The 14,960-nt window shown below is 32.0% G+C and overlaps 1 protein-coding gene across 2 annotated transcripts in view; it reads right to left on the reverse strand.

The window, feature by feature from the left end:
* The window catches only part of LOC130897990 (synaptic vesicle glycoprotein 2C-like), a 72,147-nt gene that overhangs the window by 26,423 nt on the left and 30,764 nt on the right, over nt 1–14,960 (reverse strand). The gene's annotated exons all lie outside the window — the stretch shown is intronic.

A 14,960-nucleotide genomic window follows, 5' to 3' on the forward strand; every position in this document is an offset into this window, starting at 1 on the left:
CTTATTCAAATTCCACGCACGGTATTAAGTGATCGCATAGACAGAGGGGAGGTATCCCACGAAAAAAACTTCCCCTACAACCCCCTCAATCTCAGCCTAGACTATAAATCAAAAATCCGGTAATTATTTATGTACACACAATAAGAATGTACATTTTGTGCCTTTAAACAACACAACGGAGACAAACTAAAAAAAATGTATTTTTTCATGTAAATTATCATATAATTTCGCAAAATTGTTTTTCAGGTCATGGGTAAATTACGTACATGAATTTTCGCAATGTAGGTATATTTTCAAACTACAAATTTCTTGTTGCACTACGGTAGGTTAATTTAATGTATCTTAGAGTTATTATAGGATCAATGAGTGATTTATAGGCCACCCATCTCATAATTAAGAGTTTTCTCAACATAACGCAACATTTATTTCTTTATTGCTTTTGTCGGGTAACATATTTTTTTCTTTTTTTATTTATTTTAATACAACAAATTTGAAATAATTTTATTCAGATTTTCGAGTTGTTTTGAAGGTCTCTTCAAATTTTGACGAAATAAGTAGGCCATTTACAAAAGCAGATTGTTTTGAGTAAACTGGTAGTACCCGTTAATACTAACTCTACTACAAGTTTTCAATTCAGTCTGTAGCAGAATATTTACACTATTCAGTTATAAAGATCAGACCAATATGAGTCTAAAATAGTAATGAATTTAGATTTATATTCTCAATATACTTATGTTCTTTACTGACTAATTTGATCAAATTCCGATGTTGTGACGCTAACTAAAGTAAAAATCGTATAAAAATCTCAAGTAATTTTAAAAATTACTATTTATACTAGGTGTTCCAAGAAAAGGTAATTCCCTCTCAAGGCTAGATGGAAAACTTGAAAAAAATTGGGCTTTAGTCTGTAAAAGAAAATATGATTCTATATTTATAGACATTTTTAATAATTTGAACTAGTATATTAATTATAAACCAAAAAGATACTCTTGATAAAACTCGATACTGGTTACCGTTTTCGGAATATTTTGTTTTGAATTTTATAAGTAATAACCGATGCTGGTATAAAGTTGCCAGTGGTAGCGGAAAATCGTACAAAATATGTATATATATAAAATCATATATGTTCATGGCCTACCAGAATTCCCAGTTTCATGACAACGTCGTTCAAAGGCTCTAAATGTATTTTTACTTGGTAAGTTTCTTCGAGGAAACTATTCTGCATAACCCGTAACAGCTGCACTAGAGTTTCCTCAACACTTGCCTAAGTTTAATAACATGTCAGTGTATCCAAAATTTGAGTACATTTTGATCAACAATATCAAATTTAATAAACAACAAGATTCCAGAATTGTAATTATTATTGACCCAACGTCATAACTATCAATGAATGACAGTTTTCCATAGCAAACTCGGAGAAAATGCTTAATGCTGTGTAAGATCAAAGTTGAATAATTACGGGTACTCAGCTATTTGGGGTCTTAGTATGAAACAAACAACAATTTCTGTCCAAGAACCGCAATATAAGATCACCAAATTGTTGTTTGTTTTATACTAAAGCTTCCGATAGTTCAGTGCTCATACTTTGAAAAACACGATCCTATACTGATTAGATTGAATTTTTGTGAAACGTTACAAGATACGAAAGCCCTCAGACCCAATTTTTTAAATATATTCTTTCTATCGTTTATTTACGCAAGAAAAAAATTTTCAATTCACATAATGCTTACTAATTAACAATAATAATAACTAATAAATTTATCAATACTTCATTCCAACATCGGTTATACTTCATAATTTTCAAATCAAAATATACCGAGAGCGGTACAGAGTATGGAGTTTTATCAAGAACACCTTTTTGGTTTATAATTAAATTATGTTTTAGTTCACTTGAAATTCTGCTTAATAAATCTAATATTAAAAATGTTATGTTCAATACTACTTGGTAAGAACCGTGTAACTAGCGCCCTCTATGTGAGTAGACATAAAAACAAATCCATTGGATGTATCAGCTTCCAAAATATATTCGAATATGTTGCCAGTAGTTGTAGCCAAATCGTAAAAAATGTGTATATATTTTTTTCTTCAACGCTCTTTATCTTGAATACGGATAGCGTTATGAAAATGTTACTGATCAATCTCCAAATATTTTCCAGTTTTCTGTCTCTCCTGGAGACGGCATCACCTTTTTTGAAACACCCTGTATATGCACTTATATCACAACTTTGTCAGTTTCGAAGATATTAATTGAACATTATAAACTGCTATTTTATTTTTAGATTTTATCAATTAACTTCCTGGCAAAGTATGAAGTTGACCGGAATTTTTCAATTTCAATACAAGCTTCCATTTCCAACTTAATTGTTTAAGTATATCGCATCATTGTACAATTTGTACATTTTCTTGTACATTGTACAAGAAACGCACGTTGCCCTCTTCCGCGAACGGGAATGAAACTAGTTACGTTTACAACTTACAATTACAGCTTTCCGCTGGTAATTTCAAAAGTAAAGAGTGTTTTGGAATTAACTTAAGACGCGGTGAACAAACTTTGAAATTCTTTCGTCATAGAATTCCGTCGCTTGCGATTTCAGCCCCTTATTAACGTGCATGTTCCACATCATAAGCAAAGCGTTGCTTTATTAGAAAGTTCCCATTTTTGGGAACAAGTTAGTTACCACGTGCAAAATCCCCATAGCGTCCTGTTTAGGTTAGAGTTGTTGAGTGCTTATTTGGCTTATGGGTTATTACCATATAAAAACAATATTGAAATTGAAAAAAATGGTTCTTGCATCTGAAGAGAATTGATTAAATAAAGATTACTAAAGCAAATCCAATAGATATACCATACAAACGAAGGAAACGAATAATACTATAAATTTAGTGGAATGAATATATCCAGCAAAACGTGAAAAAAGGCCACAAATTGAGGAAGAAGTTAATGACACAGGTTTGTCGGAAGAAAGCGGGAAGAGCAACTTTTAATGTAATCTATTTATATTCATATTCAAATGTATAAATTAGCATTAATAATTGTTTAGATCATTTTTATTGTTGATAGGTCTATATATATATATATATATATATATATATATATATATATATATATATATATATGAAACATTCTCAAAAATTATCCTTTTCTGTATTCAACTCTGTATCGATGATTTTCAAATTTTCATGATCAATTGTATGTTTTTAGATGGTGTTTTATCGCAGTTTTTTATCATACCAATGATTTTGTAATCTATTTTCTCAATATTTAAATGTTTGCCGTATGTAAACAGCATCATAATTAACACAAAGAACCTCATATATAATATCAATTTTATTTTATGTGTCTTATTATTACTTTTTTAAGATTATTATTTTTTCTACCTTAAAGACCTAAACTTGGTTGAAATATCAAAAATATTTTCTAGAGACTATTTAGACATTTACGTACCAAAATATATGTGATTGGAGTACATCTAGCGTCATACGTCAATAATCCTCGTATATGATTTACCGTATTTATAGAAAGATAAACGACAAATAAATATGGACTTCAAACTGTAGTGCAGTATATTCTAAAATATTATACATAAGCGATGTTTGTTGAGTAAAATTAAATGGAAAAGGTGCAAGAACATTTGTTTTCAACAAGTAAGCTGCATACCTCGAATATAGTGGTCAAGATCAACGGCACTCGAACTTCACTTATGGATTACCTTAGCGGAATACGGATTATGTGTAATGATGTGAGGAGTAAGGTCACGTTCTTGTGCATGTCTTGCAAATGCACTTCAAATTGTGTGTCTGATTCCAATCATTGTTTTAATTGATTACCTATACGTACCTGTAATGATATAATTTTTTTGTCATCGAAGATACTGAACTTATTAACATTAATCACTTGTAACAAATCTTAAAAAATTATAGGTCAAGTTATAAAGTGGTCAAGAATTATAAATTTCTACAGAAAATGATGGTTATATTTAAAAATGAAGGTACTATTTACGTAATTTTTTTAGTAATAAGGGAGATCCAACCCCTATAGGGATGGATTGAGAATTGTATTTTTTCCCATATCTGCTAACGGTTTCAATTGCGGTAAGATTACTTTGATTCACGATATTGAAATAACTAATTACTAGCAGAATATTAAATATCTTTTCGCAGACGGCTGAAGGTTCATATGCATAATATGGTACGATTTCATATATTTCTCGCCTAGTTTCTTGTGAACAATTTTACATACTCTATCAAGACGATCCAGACAAGCTTTAGGGTACGTGCATGCATCCAACGGTAATATTATCCACGTTCTTATCTGATGAATTACAGATTCGGCATTTTACATTTTCCAGGTTCTAATTTAGAATGCGCTTCTTGTAGTATTTTGGCTCGCATTGATAAATCCTACGGTTTCTATAACCTTGAGAGGTTATACAAGTTATACAAGGGATACAGCCTTGTCTCATTGTTTCATCCTTCACGTTTGCTTGCAGGGCTTACTCCTTCAATTCATAAGTTGTTCATGTGTGAGGTTTTCAACATCAGCTTTTTTTATAGAAATACTACCTCAGATTAAAAAACTGTTGATGGTGACTAGCTTTTATATCTAGTATTTCCCTACCCACTAGTTACAAGATGCTATTGTACAAAAAGAATGTTAAGAGTGTTCGGTATGACTACGTCGAGAAGGACTGAATTGACTTATCTATCAACCAGTGCAATGTCAGGTATGTAATTACTCGAAAGTTGATGTGTTAGTATTATATATTGAATGGTCTCTGATGTTTGCTGACACTTTCTGCAGTTAACGGATTAAGTGGTCAGATCCTTACTCATTCTTATTGAAGTTGTTAGCGTTAATAATTTGATTCTGGATAGACATTATGAAGTCCTTTGTCTTTGAAAAGAGGGTTCTGTTAGAAAGCCATCTGTTTGAAGCTTCTTTGTCAATATGCGGCTGATTGAGATTATGTTGATATCTACCTAATAATATGCCTTTTTATTATTATTATTATTATTATTATTATTATTATTATTATTAATATTATTATTATTAATATTATTATTATTATTATTATTATTATTATTATTATTATTATTATTATTATTATTATTATTATTATTATTATTATGCGCACTACACAGCTTAAAGCCGGTATCAATTACCTATCCCGGATACAAAGTATCAAAACGATTAGTCTTGGTTCACATAATGAACTTGCACACTGTGTGGTAAGTATTCAATATTACTGCCTTCTGAATGTCGGTGAAGGTATTTTTTGGTAATCCCAGTTGTTATCGATGTTATAGTGCAGGGTCTTAGACACAATGCCAGTTGCTGACATAATAACTGGGACTATTTCCACATTTTTGATGTGTCACAACTGTTTAATCTCAAATGCGAGATCCGCATATTTGGGCCAGTTTTTCCTGGTGTTTGTTGAGAGCGTTATGAGTGTTCAGTATAGCTACATCGACAAGAAGGACTGAATCGACTCTTCTATCAACCACCACGGTGTCAGGTCTGTTATTCGTCATCTGTCTTTCGGTGATAATGGACCTATCGTAGTAGAGTCTAAAATTATCATTTTCGAGCACCTTCTGCGGCTAATACTTATAATACGGTATACACGTAGTGAGAAGACTAAACTGTTTGGCCAGTTTCTGGTGGATGATGTTAGACACTTGATTATGACGGAGTAGATAGGCGGTATTAGCCAATACACTACAAGCAGATGTTATATGTTGAATGGTCTCTGATGTTTGTCGACACATTCTGAATTTGTCATAATCAGTATTCGGATCCTTGATAACATTTTTCTTTTTGTAATTCTTGTTCATAACTTGATCCTCGATAGCCATCATGAAGCCTTTGGTCTCTGAAAAGAGATTACCGCTAGCAAGCCATCTGTTTGAAGCTTCTTTGTCAACATGCGGCGGGTTGAAGTCGTGATGATGTCTACCGTGTAGTGCCTTTCATGACCACTGTTCCAGCTTCTCGGAGTCCAATACTATATTTAAGTCAGATTCTGATGATGAGAAGTTAAGGGGTGAATATTTCTTATCCGCCTTGGATAAACCGGTGTAGAGTTAAGGTTTCTGATTTCATTACCTGTCGAGAGTGCAGGTTAATAAGGTTGATCAAGCCTCTCCCACCCTCTTTTCGAGATAATGTTGTGCTTATAGTGGATGACTTTGGCAGGTGGTTGTTGTTATTGGTGTCAACCTCTGAGTACCCTCTAGCTCTGTTTTCGTCCACTTCATGATTCTGAAAGAGTACGTTAAAACGGACATGGTATAGGTGTTGATTGCTTGGACTAAGTTGCCTGCATTTAATTCGGATTGCATAAGTGACTTCACTCTTTTGGTGTATTGATCCTGAATTCTAGCTTTTGCCTGCTTGTGGTCTAGTAACTTAGCCTGCTGAAATCCTAGGTATTCAGAGATTACTCCGGTTCCCATTGCCTATACGATATCTCCGTTTGGAAGTTGCACATTTCCGTTCATGACAATGCCTTTCTCGATATGGCTTAGATAGTCCAAACTCCATATGTATATAGGTGGAGAATTTATGTGTTATACTGGGAAGGTTATTGATTATTATTATTATTGTTATTATTATTATTTTTTATTATTTTATTTACATTAAATTTCAATACCAATAAACTATTTTTCTACCTAAAAGTCAAAAGTACCAAAACTGCAAACCTTAGTAACATATCAATTAAACTGCTGAACACACTATTCACACTGCCCCTACACACTTAACTCACAACTTACCTTCAATGAGTTTAGTATGAATATCACCAACGATTTCATACATTCCAACTCTAATAACTACAACTGCTAATAAGTATTAATCATAGATAATTATATTGGGGGAATTATCAATTTTTAGCTTTTGAAACGGAGCAATCAGCAAGTGGATTGCATTTACCTACTTGTATTGTGGAAAGGATCCTATCACATGATTGTGATACGATTACTTCGAGCAGTCTCCAAACGACAGTAAACGTGATTCGGTTAATTTTCCAAATATTCAGATCATGATCTATCACAGTTTCAGAAAAAGGTAAGTTTGTACTTAAGGGATCAACTACAATGTATTACAATCTAGGACGAGGCGCTAACGAACAGTCATAAAATATATCATAAATATGAAACAATTCTCAATCAAGACTAATACATATTTATACGTTCATCTGAACAGAATTAATTAATATTCACGTACTTATCTACAATGTAATGACCCTGCTTCGATAGTTAATATTTTAGTTGTCACTGACATTATTTCATTGGATTTTCCAACTGAAACCAATTGAAGTGTTTAATTACAATTACATTGCCATAAAACACATATGTTGACATCGCTAAGAACTTAATTCTTATTTCTATTACATATAGACGAAATACTTTCATTCAATACGAACTGAATCAACATTCAAAAGTTATTAAAAATAAACAAAGTTAAAATTTTTTATAAAAGGGTAAATAGTTGTTCAGGTTGTATATAAATTTTATAGGCCAACAATTAAGCCTTTTCTCTTGATCATCTGCAAAAGGATACATCTGTAATAATTTATAAAAAATTGGTGTGCCATTACAAAATCTATTTGATGTCGCGCGTGTCCACATACTCGTGCATTTTAGAGACTCAGCCTCTTGGAGACCACGTACCTGGCAACATATAAAAATGGAGAAAAATAAGAAAGTAGATGATTCCCATGCACAGAAACAGAACTAGACAAAATGACTCGAGCTGAGGAGTGTAGTCACTCGCTTGGTGCTCGACCTTCATCTCACTTCAAGTCCTCCGACTCGGGTGCAAATGCGAACAACCATCGAAAGTTGGTAGTGTAGTGGACCTATTAGGCTATTCAAATATCTTGCGATTAAGAGTTCAAGACAGTTACTTGGTTGGCATGAACACCCATACTGATTGTGGGTTAACAGATTAAGTGGTCGTATCCTTACTCACATTCTTATTGAAGTTGTTAGTGTTGATAACTTATTCTTAGATAGGCATCATAAAGCCCTTCGTCTCTGAAAAGATGGTTCTGTTAGTGAGCTATATGTTTGAAGCTTCTTCGTCAATATGCGGTTGGTTAAGGTCATGTTTATATCTACGTAATAATATACTTATTATTATTTTTTCATTATTTTAAGTGATTAATCACCCCTAATTAAGTGATTTCCTTTTGGTGTTTTATCTCGAGAGCATTTTCAAAGTATTTCTGTTTTAGATGACCAAGAAATAGATACAAAACATTGTGGAATACGTTTTCCCAATTGTCTGAAAATTATAAAAATCTACTTACTGCCCAAGGCGCATTTAATAAATATGAATACATCAAATGGCACGAGAACGAAACGTAATTGTAATTCGATTGCTACCCTAAAATAGTGAGTTGAACCCAATGGTATTTGTATGGGCTCAAATAAAATATTAAGTAGAAAGGATCAAATTCAAATTGAATGACGTAGCAATATTTGGTTATCAGGGCCGTCCAACGATAAAATAGATCTAGTCGTATTACATTTTGATGTTTCATTTACTAGAATGGTTTTAAAAACGATGTCAAATTTATATTTTTAAATGAATAACATAAATTTTGCAATTCACTGCACGTCTCTAGCACTCATAGTAGCACTAATATTAGTTTTCAAATGTGGAATATATTTACCCCGCCCTCATCTTTCATCGCTTTATTACATCACCAGCTCCAATCGAGTTTCGCCTGCCAAGCTACAGCAATATCCACACCACATTGTTTGTTTGCTGTGAACATCATTTTTTGTAATAATAATATAGTAGTTTTAAAATGTTACTTGTGATTTGATTTTTTTGTATTGGCGTGACGTCCGTACGGGGTATAACCTGAATATTTTGAAAAAAGGAGCAGCACCAGTTTTTCAGAACTAATAATTTTTAAATTCCCGTTTACCATTGAGCAAATTCAACTATTTTTAGTATTTAAGTAAAAACAGAAAATGACAGGATAATCAAAATGTGGTACGGACATATTCTTTTTTATATAAAAGCTTTTATAAAACTAGACAAAACAAACAAGTTGGTTCATACTTTAGCTAGATATCAGGCATTAACTGAATTGAATTAATAAAATCTAAGGGTAAAATAACTTCTAGAAAACAACAGTATTTCGCTATCTCATTTTAATTATTTTGTGGTGAAAATCACTTGCTCAAAATTAAATATAAAATTTCACAATATAAATCTGCTTCAATTGTTGTTCTAGGACGCATAATCTCAACCAGCAACACACCTTTTTGATACCAAAACAGCTGCCATAATTTTAAGGCTGTTGATGATTCATTTGAATTTTGTGGTTTTCGATGGAGAATTTGTGGGCATCCATTGTTGGGATTGTCTTTTCGTTTCGGTCATGACATAGAGAATCCACGTCTCATTACCTGTCACAATGGATTTCAACACACATTCTCCATCAGTATTATAACGGTTAAGCTTCACTCATTCGGTGAGTTTTTTGGCTGGCAGTCAACAACATCGTAGGGACCCAGCGAGCACAACTATAACAATAGAGTACAGGGCAGATCTTGAAACTTTCGGAAATTCAGTTATGGTGAACCTTCAAGTTTCCCTAACCGCTTGGTCAATGTTGTCTTTAGCGACAGACTTGCGTCCTTCACCCTCTTCATTATGAACATCAGTTAGGATATCTTTAAATTTTCAACACTAATACGAATAACGTTATCATTCATAAAGGAGTCTTCATACATTCGACTCATTCTTCGGTGAATTTCCGGTGCACTCTTCCTTTCTGTCTACAAGAAACGAATAACAGCTCACAATTCACTCTGGGCAGATGCGTCAATAGCGACAGCCATGTTTATGGCAATGACTCATTGGAATCTTCAGTGACAGAGAGTATGAGGAGGGAAAATGTGCGCATATCATTCACTTGCAGCAGACAATCCTTGTATATTCCAGTCCCTTTAATTTACATGCCGTTTTTATCATGACAGTTCCTCACTCCCTTCATATCTTAATAATCATATAAGAGTTACTCTACTTCTTTTAACGATTCCAGCAATTAAGACTAGTTGGTAGTCCTATGTTACATACCGCTGAAAACTTGTCAAGTTTCTAGTATTGTCATAATCATTCCACTTCTCGTATGGAAAGGTGTTTCCAGTATCTCTTAGTTTTATCTCTAGAATAAATTTTGATACAATTAAGTCTCTTTTTCTCATGTTATCATTCTAGTTTTGATATTTGAATGTCTTAATCTGAGATCGTCTCAAATTTTTCATCATTTTTTTATTTTCACACTAGAATATAATTCAATATTACTAGCACGTACTACATTATAGTAAAATACAACCTTATTGTATCGCCAACGTCATCAATAAAAATTTTAGGGCTGATTACTTAAGCCGCATTCGGGCCTTGTGTATGTAATAATAAAATAATGAGGTCTTTGGTTAACACTTTTTCTTTCATGATGTCAAGGTCATTTTCACTGCCGCTGCCTACGATTCTATCTTAGTAACAACATTATTCATTTACAAATTCATCATTTATCAAGACAGGTACGTATTAAGTGTATTTCCATCATTTTTTTAGAAAAACGGTATATGATAAAAATACAAAAATTGTTCGCATAATCCAAGGTCGTATCCAATGAATATTTCTTTTAGTAAGAACCTACCAGTGAGACAGTAGTTTTATACAGTGCACCTGTCTCACACTGTTGTATACACATCATACAACGTAACAGTTTATCATTACAAACAAAATTCTCTACCCCTTTATATATTTTTATGTACTTTACCCGCGTTGCGACTGTTCCTGTGGGAACATGAGGATAAAGTTCTAGCTTTTGTCACTCCTAGGTAATGTAGCTTTCTATTCGTGGAAGAACTTCCAAAATCAGTTCAATTTTACCCATGACGAAATATGATCAGTTGGATCAGTTAATTTTGATAATTGAAACAATTAAAACAAGTGGGCGTTAGGATTTGGATCTCAGAGATGAATAAGTTCTATAAAAATCGATGATACCGAGCCATAAACAAATGAAGAAAACATTCGTGCTATTTCTCTGATATCAAAGATCAGAAGCAGATCTAGACACCTCAAATATAGAAAACACATGGAAAATATGTTAATGAACGCCTAGCTAGACTATACAAAACGAACTCATTTTAATGCGTTGTGAAACAGTCCAGAGTAAAATTGTGAAAGTAGTTTCTTCTCTCTAAAATGCCTAATAACTGATCTGAGAAACCCCACAGACCAGAAAAGAAGAAACCATTTGGGGTTAATGCCAATCCACTGAAAAATGATATCGACGTCAAAGACGTAATTGAGTTGATAGCTGTAAAGAAAACTAGAAGACCAATGATTCGCATTTTCCATGGTCAACTTTTGAAATTATTGACGAACGACTTAAACAAATATTCAATAAGAAAACCTGTACCTTTTTAGTGTAGATTAGCTTTAAATCTGTTGTAAGTACCATTTTCTTTATTAACTAAAACGCCGTTGGCTGTAGCAAATGATATCATATATGTGTCTCAGAAAGTTAGTCACCAGTTGTCAAATCCACTGTTAGAGAAATTATTCCTCACATCATGCCATATTTTAGTTTTCTTTGTTTGTTACATAAACACTAATGAGCACGAACAAACTTTATCAGCCTTTCACTCACTCACAGTAGTCATTTTTCAAATTATAATTATCAACTTACTATGTGCAACTAAAAACTCTACTAAAAAAATGAACTTATCGTTTATTTTACTTCAATATAGCCACTTTAAATAACTACATCTGCGAGACCTATTACGCCGTCAAATTGCTGAAATGACATACCTACGGTTGATCGACATAAGTTTAATTTTGATTGAGCGTATTGAAGTATTATGCAAATAATTGCTTCGCACACTGGCTAATTGTCTTCAAATGTGAGCGAGTTTAACAGCATCGATTGTGCACACCCGTGCTTCATCGAATAAATAAATAAGATGCGGAAGGCACTGGAGGTTAGAGTGTTCAATTTGGACAAAGTTGCGCTAATGAGAGCTGAGTAATTGACGACCAAGTTTGAAATTGCATGGCAGCTTTCCCCCCAGATCCAGACCTGTATCTTATTAGTAGTATAATACATAAAGCTGCTATCTTAAAATTTAATATTAATACTTAAATGATACATTTATGTACACAACTTTTTGTGTAGTTACCTAGAAAATCAAACTATGAAAAAAATTATTTCATGTTTCCTACTCAGTTACAAGAAGTTTTCAATTCGAAAATGTGTGAGTTGTATAGACATTCAACTGAATATAGAATCAAAACTGTGATTAAACAGTTGCTAAAAAGAAAAAATTATAAATTTGTAATTTAATTTATCAAAGTAATCAAACAGTAACATTAAAAATAAAACTCCTTCCATTTCTCATATGTCAATGAGGATTTACTGACAATATAAAAGATAAGCTGTTCGCCTTTTCACAAATCGTAACAAGGCAAGCTCAACTTAATTGGCTTAGGACTGACTCTTCAATGGCTTCTTTATTTTTTCCAGTTTCACTAAAACCAAAATAATTGAATGGATAATAATTTTCAGTCCATAGAACGCGGTGTTTCGTCTTAGAGCTTTATTTCTATTCATAGCTATTCATCATTTATCCAAATGAAAATTGATACTTGATATAACAGAGAATCTGTGTATCTAGATGGAATAATGTAAAATAGTTTAAAAATTATTTATCGCTATCACACAGCTCAAATTGAGAAACTTATTTAGTCTCCTGTTGATACTCTATATTATTTTTACGGGTAAATTCCACATTTATCTCTTAAAAGGTACAGTTATAATAATATAATAACAAAAGGAATTCTGAAAATTTATTCTCTTAAGTCTTAATGATTGATGAATTCTATATTATTAACTCACTATATGTCTGACTATATCTGAGAATAACTTCAAATATAAATTAAAAATGTAACCTAAACTGACAACGACTTCAGTATAACAATGACATTATTATCAAAAAAATGCTCTTCACAGGAGGTAGAAACTTTATATTATACTGAACAAATTAATATGAGTGCTACTTAATTTTTTATATAAATTAACCAAACCAAAATTATACAAATCAGATTGACTTTAGTCTAAGTATTGTAATATTGTTAATGGGTCTGAAAACAATGTCGGGTGTAAATTTGTAAATGATTTACTACACCTTAACATAAATTTTGCAATTCATCATACGTCTCTCATAGCACTCATAATAGCACTTTTATATATTTTTAGAAGTGTAATATTTTTATTTCGCTTTTTTTTTGAAACGCGCCAATCAATTGTTACATCACCAGCGACAAACGAATTTCGCCCAATAACCTGTAGCAGCATACACCACGTTGTTTTATTTTACCATCCGTTAGCGTCGTATTAGTTCTATTTTTTGTTAGGTTGTCGAAGCCTGCTTCAAAATTTCTCAAAAGCACATTTTTAAATATCCCCGATAGAGAAAAATTACGTAAAAAACAGTGTGATATAATGACAGTAAGAGGAATACTGTTTTATCATGTACAAATAATCGATTTTATTGTGAAGATCGTTTCGAGGTAAAGAAGAGCTTTCATTTTTTAAATATCATATTCGTAACTTAAAACTTACGATACAATTGTGATTTTCATTTGTTTTTTTTTTTTTTCATCGGCGTGACTTCAAGACGGGATCTAACATTATAGAAAAAAGGGGCACCATTGGTTTTTCGGAACTAATAATTTTTAAAATTCACGCTTAACATTTGAACCCTAGAATATGTTTTTATGTAAATAATAAAATCGGTCTGATTTTCATGACGAAATCGTGAAAATGTGGTGCGAACATATTGATTTTTTAAAAAACCCTTTATAAAACTACATTTTTCATGAAAGTTGCTTGACACCTTTTGCTAGTTATCAGGCATTAACTAAATAAAATTGATAAAATCCAGGAATACTATCATAAACAGTTAGAAAACAATAGTATTTCCCTATATTATTTCAATTATTTTGTGATGAAAATCTTTTTCACACTTTTCACTCGAGTACCATTATATCGAAATTAAGAGGTTTCGTGCATATAAAATCATAAAATTGATATTTTTGGCCAAAAAGTAAAAATGCCACTCTCCTAGACAATCCACGTTTTTTGGGACCAATCTTTGTGAGTATATTAATGCTATCGACTTTATTACTGTAAAAGTAAGTTGTGTTTATTTTCCTTATAAAAAATTTCCAAGCCCAAGTTGTAATTAATAAATGTGTTTTTATAAAAGTGTTTTCAAGAGACGATTCACATCATTTTTTATAAAAAGTTTGGAGTATTTACGTGATTAAGTATAAAAATTTTTTCGTGAGAAGTTTGAAGTGCGTTTTCTTTTAATATTGAAATACACATTAATGAGTTAATCATTGAACATGAGACCACTCTCATCTTCACATGGAGATATACAGATAAAAATTCAAAGTTAATTAATAGAATTAAGGAAAAACGACTACTTCCCAAACTTTTATCAAAATAGTAGATGGTGCTATTTATAAGAATCAGAGGAGATTCCGGCATGCTAAAACAATACATATAGAATATGCAAAATTGTTAAGAAATATATCCAGCAATAGGTTGTTAGATGTACTCGAAGGTACTGAAATTGTTAAATGTGATAGAGGTTTGAAAAAAATAGAGAATTGTGCTTACTTGACAGGTCATTATAAAGGAATTCAGTCTCTGGAGACGATAACTTGATATTAGAATGACGTTAACACGTGTACATGTAAGTGCTGGTGTAGTAGTATTAAAAAGATTGATCAGTACCAGTTAAGCGACTTTTTGAATACACAAATAGAATTATTTATAAAAATAGTCAGAAAAATTAAGTGAAACATTCCAATGGTTGAATAGGAATTGATAAAATGATGAAATAATTATGCA

This window comes from Diorhabda carinulata, chromosome 9 (assembly GCF_026250575.1).
Source record: "Diorhabda carinulata isolate Delta chromosome 9, icDioCari1.1, whole genome shotgun sequence".
NCBI lineage: Eukaryota > Metazoa > Arthropoda > Insecta > Coleoptera > Chrysomelidae > Diorhabda > Diorhabda carinulata.